We start from the raw sequence: 18,941 nt of genomic DNA on the forward strand, positions 1-18,941 counted from the left end.
CTATTGTGTCAGATCAGACCTTGACCAAAAGCTGAAAACTGCTGCTGTCTCAAAAGGCCTTTCCAAACCAGGAGCTAGAAGCAGAAGCAGTTAGGGGGCTTTGTGACAGGCTGAATGCTGGAGCCTTTAAACTCTGAAATCCTCTTGTGGAATATCTTCCTGAATAACCTTTGACAAGCATAAAAAAAGGATAATTACTCAGGGCCAAAGTCTTAAACGCTGAGTGCTCCATCTCTGATAGTGTTTCTGGGGGTTTTTAAAACTTCCTTTTACTGGAGAGAATTCTAAGACGGTGATGTATTAAATGCAGCAGGCACCAGGGCTTGCAATGATGCAGGTTTGCTGGCAGAGCACAGATGTGCGTGAATTCCCAAGCTGCTACTTCTATAGACTAAATAAACAAATTATTTAGTTACAAATAAGTAAGTACAAACACGTAGCAGGAGACTGTCCGTGCCCAGAAGAGCTTACGCTTGCAGAGACAAGCCAGACAAAGGTTGTGGGGAGGCAGATTATGTATTATCCCCATTTTAAGAGATGGGAACTGAGACACAGAGAAGAAGTGCCTCAGCCAAAGTCGCACAAGCACTCTGTGGTACAGGCAGGATTTGACACCAAGGACAAACCATTTCCTTTCTCTCTCTCTCTCTCCTCCTCCTCTTCTCCTCTTCTAATGATGGAGTCTGGATGTTAGATACAAATCTGAATCAAATAGATTCTTTATTCAAGCTTCCTTTTTCAGGCTGGAAAATAAATCTGATTTGATGTGCATTTGGGGAGCAACCTCTTTGTGGCTGCTAAAAGGTCCACTGGTTATCAATATTAATATTGTTTTTTGTATTGTGTTAGCACCTAGCATCTCCCAGCCTCCAAACATTCCAAGCTATTCTGGTAGAATGTTAATGAATCTTGGCTTCTGTTTTTCCTGGATTGCATTCGTAAGAAGTAATGAAACAAACTGCAGTTTCATTACTGAATAGACGTCTTCCATGCTAGAATAATAGGATTGTGATTTGGGACAGACACACATTTAAAAGCCAGGAATATACAGTCATGAGTCTGGTGCTCCTGTACTGGCTACACAAGCTAAGGCCAGCAGTTGAATGATGCTGTCTGATGGATGATGGCTCAAATCCTGCTCACTTTACTCCAATGAGTCAGCACGACTGATCGCGTGAGTACGGCAAGCAGAATTTGGGACATGGTCCACATGTCATTAAAAACAAACACACACTGGTTTCAGCCTTTATTAGAAATAGCCCCACAGTTAATTGTGGCCAGTTGACCCCACCTGAAGTAATTTAAATTCACAGTCATCCCATGAACTAGTCTGTTCCAATGGGCTTTGTATTAGGCCCCGAAGCCTCTAGTGAAAAAAATTTCACTATAAGTAACTGTTCTGAGGAGGAAAGTAACTAATGCGGGGGAGGAGTTGTTGGTTACTGGCCTAGTTTGTGAAAAATCTTCCAACAGCACAAAGGAGAAGTCGTGCAAAGGCAAATTGCAAGGGAATAAAAATAAGCTAGATGGCACAGTTTTCTTAGATGTTCAGTAATGGCTTTTTGAGGAAAACTAATGGAAGTTTGAAACAGATATTTCATGTGAAGACAGACATACAACAAACTTGCATGTCTTGTTGTTCGCATCTTGTGCTGACCAGCATATCTGGCACTGATTTCTTTCCTCCCTCCATGAATCACCTCTGAGACTCATGTGACATGACACTCCATTGCTTTCTCTCACAGTTGCTGTTCACGTGTTGGTTGGGGGCAGAGAATAATGTTGTCTCTCACGTGCGGTATGCATTCATTTCTACTAGATGAAGCAGAGCAACAAATGATCTGTATTTTGAGGTCACCGTATTTCACATATTTCCAGTTTTACCCACATTGCTTATGGTTTGGATATTGTTCTAGACAAATAACAGCATGTAGGTGGTGCCGATATCCCTGATACTGAGAGAATCTGTTCAGCAGAGGCATGTGCAATATACACATGCACAATTTTATTTTGGAGAAGGTTTTGATAGCTTTTACACTCATGCCAGGTCCATGAAAAACATCCCTGCCCCAATCCCTTTATGGCCTTTGGGATGTGGTGTTTGGGGTTTTTTTTTTTTAACTTTGGAAGCATTTACTCTATTCTATACTTCACATAGATCAGAGAAAGGAACGCCCTGCTCCATGCACATGTTGTACATTCATGGGCAAATTTATATAAATCCATAGCTATGGCCCATACTGATGCAATCCTCATAAACTTGCAAACTTCCAATAATCTGTTAAAAAAAATTGTAGTAGTTGTCACCAGGTTGAGCTGTTGCACTGTCTTTGTCTTAATGTGTGAGCAAGTGTTCGGTCTGGGAAGACATAATGTGGTGTTAATTTTTTCTCTGCCTTTATCTGTGATTACATTCAATTTATGAAGCAGAATTGCAGTTTGGAAATTGGGCATTGGTGCTGGTCTGAGATTCCCAGAAGAAGTGATTGCTGAACATGCTGTTTGGCTACCTTTCTTCCAGGACTTGTTTTTGTGTAAATAAAATAAGTTACACTTACAGTATACCTAGACTCTGCATCACTGATTTCTCCTCCTCCAGGGAGCCAATCTGCAAGGCCCTGAGCAGTTTCAGAAGAAAGGGAAGCAATATAATACAGCTAAGCCATGCTTTGATAGGAAAGCTAAAACATTTCTACAGGGGGGAGATGGAAGACTAAGATTGACCTCAGGGCTCCTGTTCCCTGAAAACATACACCGTATGTGCAGTGGCAGTCAGAAAAACCTAACAGAATGTTGGGACCCATTAGGAAAGGGATAGATAATAAGACAAAAATATAATGCCACTATATAAATCCCATACCTTGAATACAGTGTGCAGTTCTGGTCACCCCATCTTAATAAAGATCTATTAGAATTGGGGAGAGTGCGGAGAAGGGGAGCAAAAATGATTAAAGGTTTAAAAAACAAACAAACAAACAAAAAACCTGAGGGAAGATTGAAAAAACTTCCTAACTGCCAGGATAGTTAAGTACTGGAATAAACTGCCTGGGGAGGTTGTGGAATCTCCATCACGGGAGATTTTTAAGAGCAGATTAGACAAACCCCTGTCAGGGATGGTCTAGATAATATTTAGTCCTGCCACGAATGCAGGGGACTGGACTAGATGACCTCTTGAGGTCCCTTCCGGTCCTATGATTCTATGAATGGAGAGGTTACTGAGCCAGTCCCTTATGCTTATGAAAGGGACCTATGGGATCTTTAATGTCCAAGCAAAATAGACAGGACCTCAGTTTTTAAGGACTCCTCCAAAAGACTCATCCCGGACGATGGTGCATTTATCCATGTCAGATGATGAAGGGCCAGAATATAATAGGCTAACAGACGATGCATGCATTGCAAGTAAGGGATTCTTTATTTTGGTCCTTATTTTGCTACTGAGCGGCTGTGAAGCCTTCAGTAAACCTCTTACAATTCCCTGCCTCTATTACCCCATCTGTATAATGGGGCTAATAGAAACTTACCCTTTTTTGCAAAGTGCTCTGATAGCTATAAGCAAAATGTGCTATTAAAAAAAACAGTCTCCAACAGGGTGGCCTGCCTGGCAGGAGCAAGCCAATCCAGCTTTGAGAATGAGAGGCCAGGGTCATTGCCCTGTGAAGAACAGCAGGAGCCTGCAATGCAAAGGCAAAAGTGCAAGGAATGGGGGATAGAGACTGAATAGAGGGTGAAAGGCTCCTTCAGGGAAGACCCTGAAACCAAGGAAGCTGTGATAGAGAGGAGCTGCCGTGAGCAGGAGGCACTGCTAGAGATCCTGAACGAGAGAAGGGTTTGGCCCCGGAAGCCGGAACCAGAGGGCTGAAGCAGCTGGGACTCCAACTAGGTAAAGCCCGAGAGACTTTGAACTGGGACCTCACCCTGAGAAGAAGGGCTGAGAACTACCTATATAAAGGAAGGAAGTGACTGACCTGGGGTTGTGGCTAGTATGAAAAGACTCAATAAATGGGACTCCAGGAGGGGAATGTTGCAATTATCTGTGGACGGGGAGTTATTAAGGAGCCCTGAAGAGGGGAAAAATTGGTAGCTGGGCACCATAGGTGACCTCTGGCCACAAAGGGTCATTGACGATGCAACTGGCCTGGTTACATCTCAAATCCTGCTAACCTGTGGTTTCAGCTCTTGCTAATCCCAAACTAACACTGCAATTTACAATAGTGCCATTGCAACTGTCAGGGTCTTTGCTGTGATAGATTACCATAACACTCTCTTTTAATAAGGGTGGGAGCTGAGAGAGATGCTAAGCCTAATGCTCCAACTGCTAAGCCATTGTGGTTAGATGCACAGTTCTTCCTTGTTTTAGCACTTCGATGAATAGTCGTGATACGGGGTTATTTTTTTCCTAGCACTCGAAATGAATTCATCCATTGTCTTAGGCACTGAAAAATCTGCTTTCATAGAACTCTTACACAAAAAGCAGCAAATTAATGTATGTCTGTTTGACCTGGGATTCAGAACTGAAGTACAATTGGCTCCTTTAGTGTTATGGCAGGTCTGGGCAATCTGACATATTCAGGGAACCAGAACATCTGAAGCCTGGGCTGTGATGAGGACAGGAAATGTGCATTTTTCCAGCGTGCTACTGAGGGAGAAAATCTCCTTAGATTCATGTGATCTCGAACCAATTATATTCCCCGCACAAAACCATGTCATCAAATGCTGCAGTAGCTGTCTTTAAGGCAATGAAAATAAAACAGTGTCATCCATAACGTCCTCCTTAATGGGATGAATTAGGAAGGGTATATATGTGCGTAATTACATATAATACAGTAAGTATAAGTGATGACCGTATGGGGTGAAAGGACATATAAAAAGTCAGTATGGGGAAGAGAGATTGTTATTCATCTGTATAAAATTCAAAGGACATGGCCAATATATTATTATAACTGAGCATTCCAACCATTGTTTACATGATAGGTAAATACAGTGTGTGTTTTCTCTAGGAATTATGTCACTTGTTGCATATTTGGCTGCCATCTGAGCAGGTTGTGTTCAAAAATCAGTTGTCAAGGCTGTGAGTACTGGTCATTTATGTTTCTCCCTGTGCTTCTCATTCGTGTCTTTCCAGAAATTCAGAGATTAGAGGTTGACTATCTTGTTTGGAGAAACAGGTTGAAGCCCCCCAATAAAGGCCTGATCCAAAGTCTACTGAGCTCCATTTGAGTCTTTCCATGAACTTTATAGGTAACCTGATTCACCAGGTCTGGAATCCTTGCATTAACAATGCAATCCCCTTGTTGTTGTTGTTGTCAATAGCAGTTATGCTTATCCAGCCAGGGTGGGAATTTCAAAGCACATAGTGTTGGTCCAGATCTGTTCCTGTTGAAATCAATGGGAGTTGTTTTATTACTAACTTCACTGGGAGCAACACTAGGCTGAAGATGAGAATTTGCCTTTAGAGTAGAGCAGACCTGAATGCAGGATATCTTTATTCATCCTCAAGCTACTGATCAGAATTTGAATAATTAATCAATAGTGCGCACTGTGATTATAAATTCCGAAATGCACTTTAATTACACTTTTTTAAATCTCTTGCTAAGCAATTTGTAAATGTGGTGCAGGCAATTCTGATTACTTTACAGTGCTGTCAGTGTCTTAATGCAGCATCAGCATATAATGCCTTTGAACAATCTCTAACTTTATCCACATGTTCCACTTTCAGTTCTCCAGGTCTGGATGCAATTACTTTGGCAAATACATTTTGTGACATTTGTGAAATTTAACAGATAGCATATACTAGCTATGGTGACAGTCAAGAGGCAACTACAATCATACAAGGATTAATATTTATTCAGCAGTCAGAGGTGAGCCTCATGGCCAGCGGTAGAGACTTGCATGTCTGTGCAATATGCTAGCTCTAGGGTTATCTCAGGGCTGAATTGCTCATGGCTGTGTGGAAAAGGAAAAGAGCAAATGTATTTTTTATAGCCTCATCTTACATGAATCATCAGTTATGAAGAGACTCTAAACTGAGAGTACGGAGAGGTTCTTTGAAACTATAGAAAAACACATTTGCCTTGATGTTTTGTAGATGGGTGTAGACACAATTTTTTTCCCCCAGATTAAAATTGAGTTGAGTGTCCATATTAGTAATGTAGGGAAAAAACATGTACCGGAGTGTTGTAAATCTAAACTTGTTAAGGTCTGGAAATGCATAGGGCACCCAAACAACATTAGCTCTGCCCTGTGGCAACACCATGTGATAACCAAGATTATGATTTAAGCATTCCGGCGTTTGTGGTCCCAAATTAAACAAATTTTTCAAGTCGCATTAAATTTTTTTGTTTTCTCGTAGTGTTGGGATGGACTGTGGCAGCCATTTTGAAAGAGGGCAGTTCTCTCTGGCAGCGGGTCTCAAACTTTAGCAAACCGAGGACCCCTATTTTGATTTTAAACTTTTCACAAACCCCCAAGTCAGCTTCTAATTTTCCCCGAGGTGCTCAATCTCCACTCAGCCTCAGGCCCTACTCCTGCCCCACCTCTTCCTGCCCCTGCTCCATTCCTGCCCCTCCTCTTCCCTGCCTCTTTCCACCCTCTCCCCGAGCGAGGCCCATCGCCACTCCTCCTGCTCCTTCCCAGTGCATCCTGCATGCCGCTGAACAGCTGTTCCGTGGCATGCAGGAGGCATTGGGAGGGAGGGGGAGGAATTGAGCAGTGGGGCCGGTGACCCTGGACATAACTCATGGACCCTCTGGAGTACCCTCATGGACCCAGTTTGAGAACCGCTGCTATGGAATTCTCCTTCAGCAGAGGTTGAAGAATAAACTTTTTATTATGAAGAATGATGCGGGGAGAGGAACGGGAGAAGAGAGAGACAATTAATCCTGAAAAAGAACATTCTCCAAATGTAGCCTATGAACAAAATGTCAGTGGCTTGTAACTCTATAGGAAGCTTGAAGGGTCTATGCTATTCCATTACTGATAACATTCAGGTCAAAAAATAGTCCGATACTGGATGCTAAACTTCTTAAAGGATTCTTTTCTTTAAAAATCAATATTAATAAACTAACTGAACTGCTTGTAAATTTTCAGGGACTGAGTTCAGTCCTCAAGAAGTGAGTGTGATAATAATGAGGATATATACTGTATTCTTCACATGTAAACAAAAGACTTGAATCCCTGCTTTAAGTGCAAAATTAATCTCAGCCTTAACTAGGGAATTGTGAATAGTGCTTCCTGAAAGTATTGAATACACACACATAGTTTTAGTATGTGCTTGAGAGATTATATCTGTATGTATGAAATCTATTTAATGTATCTTGAACTGTTAAATTGTAGCTGACTCCCTACATTGTGATGTTGGGGGTTGGAGAAGGGGATGTTTTGGGATGAAAATTTCAAATAAAACCCATAGGGGAGAGCTCTATAGAACTGAATATAAAATAATAAGCTTTCTATTGTTTTTTTTAATTGTAGCCTTTCTTTAGAATTTAATAGAGAATTAGCTCCCTACTACTGAATTCTTAAGGACAGGTTTTTTTTAAAAAAGCTCTTGAAATATCTTATTTTCTATTGAATTCTATTTGTTTTAGAGTAATTTCTGTAGAATGCTGTTATTTCATCCTTATTAACTTCCTTAAGACTTTTCCGTAAGGAACATTTCCCATTTTGGCATATCTCTAATATAGACAGATGTGGAAACATCTCGAATACATTTTGATGCGGAAAACCTCATCTGGTGGTTTGGCCCCAGTTTCCAATGATCTGATTCTCTCCAAGTTCAGGAGGGTTGGAGAGCAGTGACTGGTCCACCACTAAATTTTCTGTGTGTGTGTGTGTGTGTGTGTGTGTGTGTGTGTGTGTGTGTGTGTGTGTATATATAAAATACACCCCTCCCAGTCACAGAGAATAGTTTACATTCTGTAGAAGCTTTACTGTGGACATCCAATGTTGAGCTCACCAGGAGATAGACCACCACACCCAAAATGACTTGAGGCAAAAAAAAGAAACAAAGTTAAACTTATTTCCCCTTATTATTTTTAATCATTTGTTTTGGTTACTCTTTTCTTCCCAGCCTAAGAAGCAATCCCCAGCTACGTTTATATGGCTCAGCTGTGACTGATGAGTAAATATTAATTCTTGCATGACTGGAGTTGCTGCTTGTTTCTTGTAGATGTTAGAAATGTGTATACATTAGCTGTAATAAATATCATCAACTCCATCTATTGTTAATAACAGCTGGAGTCCTGCCTCTTTCCACAAACACCCACACCCATCTGAGAGAAGGAGCTTTTTGCTGTGAATAGTTATTCTTTTTGGCTGAACTTTTCCCTGTTCAGTCTCATTTTAAAAAGATTTAATGAGACTCTAACCCTGTGAGTGATGTAAAGGAGAAAGAAAAATGCCGTTTCTGCTGTTAAAAAAAAAATAATTAAGGCATCAGTTTTCAAAGGAGACTAAGTGAATTAGGCACCCATCTCCCACTTCATTTCAATGTTATTTGAGCACCTAATTCCTTTGAGCACCCCAGCCTAAAACGTTTCCGCGCAGGGAGAACTTAACCTCCCCTGGAATTTACATGCTTAAGTTTTCCATGGAAGGGTTTTTCTCTCTTAATTCATCTGGAGGCTAACCTGTCTGCAACTCCTCCCCAAAGCACCAAACGGTAACTGACAAGTTGGCTTTGCATAGTCACAATACAACATTTACACTGAATACACAATACAACATCCGATGAAGTGAGCTGTAGCTCACGAAAGCTTATGCTCAAATAAATTGGTTAGTCTCTAAGGTGCCACAAGTCCTCCTTTTCTCTTTTGTGAATACAGACTAACATGGCTGCTACTCTGAAAACTGAATAGTGAGTTACCACACAGGGCTGTGGAATAATGTAAATGCATAGCAGTGCTGTTTATTTCCCACCCGAAAGGACATGTTTCACTGTGCTCTTCCATAGCTGCATGAGATGTTGACTGTGTAACTAAAATGGAAAATGTCGTGTGATGTATTTTTACCGAAAAGTAGTGAAGAAGCTTTTGTTGAGAGCTTTGGGTGATGGAGGCCAGATTCTTTGAGGGGTTGCTGACTAGAAAAAATGATGGCTGAATCCCTTCGTGAGCTCAGCATTGGGTATCCATCACAATTGCATGTCGTGGAGGGATTGCTTTATTCTCTGTACACAGGGTGGGGTCTCTTCATGTAATTATATCTTTCACAGCCTGAAATGGTCATTTATTTATCTTCACGATAATTAACGCGCACACAACCATGTTATCGTTCCCCTTTTTACAAACTTTAAAAGAAAAATTAGTGCTAAATATTATTGGCCTTTTGTTTTTCCTCTTGCACAAAACTAAAGGGCTAGGAACTGAAATCCAGACAATGGCCTACATAGTGCTGCTGCGGAAGGAGAGGGCATAACCTGCAACGATGTAACAGGGACAATTAAATTTTACCTGCCCACTGATGGAGAGGGGTTGAGGTCTTGCTGGAGGCTCTTGGAGGTAGTAACTCTCAACACAATAAAGCTCTCTGTGGAGTAATCATGCCAGAGAGCAACTAGTACTGGCTCGTTTTCTGGGCCAAAAATCTGGTGCCTCAGAACTCTGGCTGCTGCTGTTGCAGCTGGTGCTTGCAAATACAAAAACCACACACCTCAGAGATGCGTACAGTTGCACGGATGCCAGAGTCTGTTGCCTCTGAAGTGCATGCCGCTTTCTTTCAGGTCAACGGGAAGGGGAATCCATGACCTTGGAGATGGCCTATGCTGCAACCAGCCTCTTTAGTACCCTACTGGTGTAGGCCCTGCCCCTGTCTGTTAGCACTCTGGAGCCAGATGAATGTGTCCATACCATGAAATCCAACTAATCTGTGTCCATCTGTTGACATGGCAACACCCAGGAAAACAGAGCTAGTCAATAGGTGCCTCGGGAGGGCTTCTTTATTACCATTTATGCAGCTGGCTTATGACTACATCTACATAGTCATACATACATACAGAGCATGTTTTCTTCTCAACATCCTTCTCATCATTACTCTCCTGGTTTGTTTCGGCTTCTCTTTCAGCCTGTGGCTGGGATCCTGAAAGCTATGGATAAAATCAGTGCCAACTGTGGTGATGGGCGAGGACCAACCGCAACGGTACCAACGTTCCATCCTTACTGACGTGGGCCGGCTAGGAGTCCACTACCGATTGCTTAAGCCGTTCAGTTCCCCCAAATAAAACAGCATTTTAAAATAGAATTGAGGTATTCTGCCACCCTCTGGAATGAGTGGTACTGCGCTTTTTATTCGTACAGCTGAATCAGTTAGGATTTTTTTCCTAAAATCCCCCTCTATAGACAAGGTACAGACACACTTTCCTTTCCTACTCTGCTCCTTTATAACGCCACGCCAAAACCAAGTGCATTCTCGCTTAGGTCCCCCCAATCCTGCAATATGACTCCAAATGGAAATCAAGGGAGGGTCAATGGTAGAGTGGGGTCTGCCTGAAAGGAGTCAGATCTGGAGGACTGCTAGATCATTACGGGTCTCTATAGAGCCCTCTTCTAGCTCTGGCGTAAAGGCGTATTTAGGAACTGAATGGCTTCTGAGCTATTTGAGTGCCATGTAAATTGGCACAGAAAGACTCTTAACAATGAATCTTCTAGTCTTGAGTCACTGTGGTCAAAACATTTATCTCCTAAAGAGCTGCTTAGAAACCTGACTCCAAGCTGACAGTTTCGTGCTGGTGAATAACTGGGGACTCTATCGATGGTTTGGGGGTTTTTTGGCTTGTGTTGAACTGAGTCTACTTGCAAAAAATGTTGACCACATTCCGTGAAATCTTTTCCTAAATCATTTAAAAGAAAAAGTATCCCCATTTGACTCATTTAAAATCAATTTTAATGACAATTGACATTTTTATGGGCCCTATTATTCAAATAGCTCTGAAGTATTTTCTAAATTGATTTTACAAACAGTGGTCTTTATCCTTCAGTGGAGCTCCCTGCAGGTTCAAGTCCACCTGTGTAGATCTGATTGCAGGACTGAGGCCTATAAAATGGTAGCAATCACTTCCTCCACCACTGACATGCAGCTGCCTGTTGGCCATTGTCTAACAGAGCACAGCAGTGCCAATGACACGTCTCAGATTTTACCAAAGACTTTTGGATTTTGTACATTAAAGAGAGCCACAGAGCCTCCAATGCCATAAATTAAAAGGGCATTTTCACCCCTGAAGTTTAAAAATGGCCCAATGAATTTCTTTTTATAAACCATCTTTTGCTCTGTGTCTTCATCTGGCAAGTAGTTGAGTGGATAATTCATCTTTGGATTTGGTGGCTGAATTAAAAAATCAGCGAGGGGGAAAAAAAATGTTTCAAACCAAAACTTAGGTTTTTTTTCTTACCAAAACAAAAAAAACCCAGACCCAGGTTTGGGGTTGAATGAAATGTTTTGACTGTTGATTTGAATCAATGATTCGAAACAAAATGTTTGGAAATGTCAAAACGCTTCCTTTTCTGTTCTTTAGGGGGCTGAAACTCTGTGCTGAGTTTGACCTGAATTTGCAAATAGTTTTGCTGCCCTGAACAACGCCAAGCCCACAGTGGAATGAAGTTGAGTGAGAACTCCCTGAAAACAAAGGGTTGATGATACAAAATAGTGTTAAGGCCTGAAATGTAAGAGTGCTTGTTGCTTCTCCAAAGGCAATTAATGGCAAAACTCCTATTGACTCTAATGAGAGCAGGATCAGACCTGAATAGTGAAAATCAGACCTAGAAAAGAATTCAAAGTCAACTGCAACCAGGGGGCTTGAACTTAACATCCTCATACTTCCCTGCTAGTTGCAGCTTGGACCATTAAAGTGTCCCTTTTTGATTTCCCATTGGAAATGTGCTTGGAGGTACAATAATATTAACCAGACTCCCTCAAGGAATGTCAGAGAGGCCTGGGGGTGGGGAAAAGACAGCAATTGTTCTGCCATTGGCCCTTTCTGCCTTTTTCTCAAGCATTCCACAAAAGCTTGCAGTCCCAGCTCCAAGTGTGAGTCTGACGCCTGGATCATGAAGACATTTTCCCAGCACAGCTGAACTGTGATGTGAAACAAGTTGATTTTCTCATGAGAGGGAAATAAACCATTGGAAGTGTTGTTATCGAATGTTTTATTTGAAAAGCCCTGGCAGGACTTTTGCTTTGTGTTGCATTTTCTTTTTCTTAAAGAAATATATATATATATACACACACACACACACACACACACACACACACACACACACACACACACACACACACACAAACTGCAGGATTGTGATTAGCAAGATAATGAACACCATCTGCTTTTAATCAATTCCTTCCTTTTCTCCCAAGCCCTCCTAACTTCTAATATTAATGGAATCAGATTTGAAAACTGGAAAGGGCTATTCTGGAAAATGATTGGATATTTACTAGGTGAAAAGCGAAATTGCACAGGCATTTCATAGGGTATAGAATTTGACAGGTGCAATTTTTCTTCTGAATGTGTTACATGCCTGTTTTATAAACCTAAATGGATATTGGCACATGAGATCAGAATTTTGCACAGGGAAATTTTAAGAGTCGGATGTAAACTCGGACGTGAACTTGAGACACTCGGAAAGTCCACTCAAGAGTGAGCGATTGTTTATTGAGACAATGGAACTCCAAAGTTGTAAACATAGTTTATGCATTGTAACCAAATGTAGCTTTTCAGTAGGAAAGCTTTGTTTTCTTGCCCAGGCCAATCTATAATAGTAACTCCTTGTTCTGTTTTACAAAACATAGAAAGGGAGATTACTTGGGCAGTTCTTAATACCTCCCATGCATTCTGTTTTCCACTTAAAAGACTTTGTTTTATCTTGGAAGCTGAACATTTTGAATTCCTCTCTTCTCTCAAGACCACTTGTGAGACTGGAGACTAATTTTTACCCAGCCAGAAATCAGTTTGATTTGAAACTTTTCTCTCAAGTAGGAATCAATCACCTCTCATTGATTTTAATGAACAATTTATCCATTCAGAGATAAGCATTTACTGGCATTCTTAAGATATTTTCCTGCTTTGGGCTCAAAGCATTGCATGCGCCAATCTATCTTGATTGCTTGAAAAACAGCTGTGTGTAGTTAAAGCTGATTGGGAACCTTTTCTCGGGCTTTCAAGAACCAGGCCAAACTTGCTTTTATTAGTTTTGCACACAAAAGAAATCAAACTCTCTCATTTTTATTGTAAAATATTTTGGTAACTGTAAACCAATGAGCCACAATAATGTTTGTCTATATGTCTCTGTTGTTGTTCATAATTCTTATTTTTGTCAATATTTGTCTGTCCTAGGGAAGTGCCTAAAGATAACCAACAATGATTGGAATTCCATTGTGCTAGGGGCTGTACAAACAAATAGTGAACCTTAAAGAGCTTCTAATCTCAACAGCCAAGATAGATGCAGAGTAGAAGAGTGGCTTCCGAGTGAGGTTTTTTTATTTCAGTACTAATTTTAAGGTATATCTGAATATGTCAGCAGCAGACAGTATCAGAGGACAGAAAAATATTGAGGCAGAAATCTTTGTTTTAGAAGCAGTAGGACTGCCACTCTGGTATAAACCTATATTCCATTATTGTTGTTATGCCAAATATAAAATTAAACAAGTAAAACCAAAGTAAAAACTCTTCTAAGCCTGGCTTTACTAGTGTGAGTTCTTCAGGTTGAAGGTGACCAGAATAAAAAGGTACCAAATGTTGCTGATTTTGTTTAAAATTCTTATAAGAAATAATAATCTGTTGGGGGGCATATATATAAATAATTCAGTAAGACTCCTATATTAAATATATATAATATGGGAATCTCACACAGGATGCTTAGAGAGATCTAGGATTCATACCTGAGGGGAAGGCTGATCTTGTAAATAATGCACAAGATTGAGAGTCATGGGAACTGGGTTCTAGTCTCAATTCTACCACAGACTCCAGTGCAGCGTTGGTCAACTTACTTAACTTCTCTTTTCCCTTTCATGAAAGAGGGACCATTTGTTCCCTTCCATACTGGAAGTTTCCAAGGCTTGGTTTACACTAGAGAATTAGTTTAGTTGAACAACATCCACCCCCTCCCCCCCACACACACCCCCTGAGCAGCATAGTTAAGCTGTCCTAGTGTAGACAATTGTAGGTCGATGGCAGAATTTTTCCATTGGCCTGGCTACCACCTCTGGGGGAAGATGTATTACCTACTCTGACAGAAGAATCCCTCCCTCCGTATAGGTAGCGTCTACGCTGAAGCGCTAGAGTGGCGCAGCTGTGCCACTGTAGCGTTTTAAGTGTGGACAAGCCCTGAAAATCAGTTCAGTGTGTTGAGATGGCGCTACAGACCTGCAAAGTATGACTGTTACTCCATACAGCCATTTTAGTTTGTTGCATGTAAATCTCCATTGCACAGACCTACTGTCATTTTTAGGTTAGTTAACAGATGCAGCATAATATATAAACTTCTGATCGCAGCACTGATATGTCTCCACAATAAATGAACTGAATGTCTCCAGGCGAATCAGCTGCAATGCTAGGGCAACGTATTGTCCCTCTCCTACTGAGCAATAGCGCAAATTGGGGCCTTGCAGGTTGGATTTCCACAGGAGCAGACAAAGAGTTCAGATATCTTCTTAGTGTAACTTGTATATCATGTAAATAAAACACATGTCCTTGGACAGAGATGGTCGCAAACAGCACACAGGGTATTCCCTCTTTCAGGGATGCCAGCCAAAAAAACAAACAATACCAGGTTCTCAGGGAGTAACTCTGCTCCAAGAATGGACTCCAAGAGAGCAGTCTCTTGCTGTTTGTCACAGCTCCCACCAAAGAATCCACATCACAAAACTAACAATAATACAGCACTTCTTCGGAGACTGTACTACTTGCAAGCTAAGATAAAGAACTTGTAAAGCTATGTGTAACTGCACCATCTAGTGGCTCCTGCCATAGCAGTATGCTGCTCACTATAGCCCAGGACAATTATTTTTTGTCAAGGTCCACATTTTTTGGTCATGGTATAGTCAAGGTCCAAACTCCAGAGAAAACAATTTTTCTAAAAAAAGAACAAAAATAATCATAATAAGTAAATAAGATTTTGGGGTCTGATCAAGTGTGTCTGGCAGTCCACGGTCCACCTATTGACTACCCTTGCTAAAGCACATCACATCTAAGGGTTACCTAGAAATCAGATTGTAGCAAGGGGCAAATTCTGTTTTATAAAGCGGAAGAAAGAACTCTGTGGGTATTCCTCTCCATGTGATGTATCACAGGTAACATTATTTAACAGCCAGATGGATACCTTTTAAGATATGTGAAATATATAGTAAACACATATTGCTGTAGCTAGGTAGATAAAAGGTAAGTGTCTTATTTGGCTAAAATGCCATATCAATTTATAAAGGAGATATTGTATCCCACTTCAGTGACATGCATTGCCTTGATTTATGATTCTCTCCATTTTAGCTATTCTGAGCTGGCAATTTGTCTGTGGGTGCTCTGAATATATCATGTTTTCAAAGCCTTTTAGCTGAACGCTGTTCTTGGGAAAGGTGCTAGATTTTCTGCTCTGGAGACTGAAGTTCTCACTCCAAAGAACAGGTACAGCATGGGCAGCGACAAGGCAGGTGAAACTAGCATGGGTGCCACTCTGGGCCTTTGTCATAGATAGAGGTCTCTGGACTGCTGCTGCCTCCCGGCTGGTGGACCTAGTCTTTTAGTTCAAGCAGTAGAGATTCATGCCTTTAGACCCAGCAGTCCTGGGGTCTCTCCCCACAGATGACCCACATGAGGGGTTGTTCCATAAGCTTCCTCACATCAGCCCTTGTGTGTCCCTCAACCCTGGCAAGGAAGTGGGGAGGTCTAACACCCTGAATTTATTATTCAGCCCTGAGCCTCCCTGGAGGCAGAGTTGTCAAATGTGACATGGACACTAGGTACTGGACTTGCTCCCATCCACTCATTTTACGAAGGCCATTGAACATCTATTGTATAAAAAATGATTTGCCACCAACCTGGCCTGCACTGAAGCTGGTGAAGAGTAAGAGATGTCATTCTCCTGTCACCCAGGGGTCTTTACTAGGAGTCACTGGTGTGCTCCTGCCAATAATAGCCATTTGGGTTCCACTGTTGCTGGGGGAACTTTCATATCATATGTTTAACTTGAATGCCCGTGAAATTGCTTGAATTAAACCATGAGTGTGCCACAGAGATTTCATGTGAAGAAAATGAGCTGAACAGGAGACACCCATCCTGGTGATCATTTTTCTCTTCACAGGTGCTTCCTAGGACCAGGTAGCAGCAGCCACAATATAGGGTTGAAGTGGTGGGCATGCTGCTGTTTGACTGTGTGCCCTATACATTTGCATGGCCTTCAGCAGACCACCAGAAGCTCCGAGAGGGTAAGAAACCACATTAAAAATACCAATAAAAAATAAAACCAAACTCCTCCTAAATGGAAGATCTGTTCTAAAGGTTTGGGACCGAGTTGAAGTTTTCAGATTTGGGGAGTTGCAATGTGCGAAGCCCACCCCCCAGCTTCTTTCCTAATCCCTTGTTGTAATGGCTTTCAAGGTGAAACAGTGCCTTGGGCCATCTCTGAAATCAGATGAGAGACACCCTGATTTGTTTGTTCAGTTGTTCTCAGTCTAAACCCTGATGCTATCAGACAATGCTCTGTTGTTCTTGCTTTCTCTCTAAAGAGCAACACTGGCGTAACATCTGATGCTTCCCAGCGGAAAGTACAGCCTGAAGTTTGCAAGCACGGGCTGCAGTGTAGCCAGAACACTTCCTGAGAACAGGCAAACCCTGAGGTTTTGCAGCACAATCCATAATTGTGTTTTTCCAGTAGGGGAGCTTGTTTTACAACTGCATAAAACTAGGTGAGAGCACCTGCACCGTGCGGCCTTCCCCTGGGCACAGTTGTGAATGGGGCTACTGTATGGACAAATAAGCACAATACAGAAATTCAAGGACCGAATAAGAGTGAGAATGACAGAAGTAGACTCCCCCTTTCACAAGTTTTGAGGGGGGTATTGTCCATTGTCGTAGTCATCTTAGAACTCTAGTTCCCTAGACAGGCACGTGGCAGGAACAGCACTCTCGACCCCCAGGAGCAGGGTGCTGTGTACCCTGCCTTTTCTGATGGCAGACATCTGCTGCTGACTGCTGTCAGTGCCAGCCTTGCAAAAGAGACTCCCTCTCACCTTCCCTAAACAAAAAGAACGGAGTGGGGGAAGAGGAGGAAAGGAGGAAGGAAAAGACCATCTGTGTAGGGGGGCGAGTAATGGCTGGGTAATAAAGCTCACGTCTTGGGTGTAAAGATTGTTTCCTGACCAGTAGAGGCTGCAGTAGAAGCAGAGCAGGGAAGCAATAGCTAGAGGAAGTCCCTCTGTCACTGGCAGCCTTTGGCTGGGTCCACATAAAAGGCATTCTTCATGGCCCAGACCCACCGCGGCAGCCGTCCTGGTAGAAGTGGAGCTGAATCATTTTTCAACTTCTGTTTCTGCATTTCTAGGTCCAGTTGATTGGTCCCTTGGATCACTTCCATGTCACTTCCCTGGAATGCACCTCCCCTGCAATTTGGACACCAGATATGCTTCCTTCCTGTCTTCTCCCAGGCTGACTATTATTACTTTTGGCTTCTGCTGGGTTTGAATGGAATCCAAGCAGCTCAGCTCTTGTGAGATCAGAGCGCAGGCGAGAAGAAAATATCTCCAGCATCACCTGGTTGTGGTTAGTACCCTCCCATCCCAATCTGACACAATTTATTTATAAAGACGTGAAAGCAAAGCAACCGGGGGAGCTTTCTCTCAATCCCACAGCGCCAAGCCCTGAATGAAATCCAGATTAATGTGGCCTGTTACACGTAATGTGATCTGAGACGGCATCTGGGCAAATGTCAACTTCAACACAAATGGGTTTAAATGATTCACCCCAGATTATTCCTCTTTGTATCTGCTTCCCAGCATAGTTTGTACCACAGAGGAGGACAATTTTCAATTCCCTAGGAAGATTTTGAAGCCAAAAAAGATACTCTATAGTGATATATGTAACATTGGGTCATGAGAATAGATGTTTGGAATAATGTCACAATTCATTATAGGCAAACTAAAATGAGGAGAGTGTCTTGAGAAACACATGGGAAGGAAATTGCCATTAAAGCCCTGATAAGTATAGTTTATATTTCTCGTTACACTAGACCCTCACGTAGCCCTACATGAAATAGGAGAGGGATCAGTCTTGGAGCAATTGTGAGAATCAATTGCCTTCTTGTTGGCCAAGGAGAGCAAGCCATTATTTATAGTTTCCTTTGGAGCCTTGGGAGAAGTAACATCGTTGTGGTCCAAACGCAATGGTATTAAAATTAAAATACACCCTCTGGCAATGGCAAATAAGCAAAGTCAGGAAGCACAATGTTCTAATCAGTATTTTAGCTGGGGACCCTTTACCCATAATATAGCAGCAAAACAAACTGATGTTTGCATTCTGTCTATTCGCCCAGTCCCAACCACTCACCTGAAGAATCATCTTCCCAATGTCTGCAAATGGTAAGATAGGCTTGACATATTCCTGGAAGTGAGGGGGATTATAAACTGCTCCAGTCTCATAGCGCCCTCTTCTGGGCAATCTTGGGACTCACTATGGCTTTCTGGCAGGCTGTTGTTCCCTTTCAATGTGAGGTGAGATTTCTCCATCTGACAAATGGATATAGGGGATGAATCAGGTGGCAAAAGCATCCCAGTAAGCCAGTGTAGCTCAGACCCTGGCCCTGTGGACTAATCAGAGATCAAGGTCAAAGCATAATTCTTACTGGAACCTCCATCTTCCATGAAACAAAATATTAGAGCTGTCGAGAGATTAAAAAAATGAATCGTGCTGTTAAACAATAATAGAATACCATTTATTTAAATATTTTGGATGTTTTCTACATTTTCAAATA

Source organism: Dermochelys coriacea, chromosome 9, assembly GCF_009764565.3.
Source record: "Dermochelys coriacea isolate rDerCor1 chromosome 9, rDerCor1.pri.v4, whole genome shotgun sequence".
In the NCBI taxonomy this organism is placed as follows: domain Eukaryota; kingdom Metazoa; phylum Chordata; order Testudines; family Dermochelyidae; genus Dermochelys; species Dermochelys coriacea.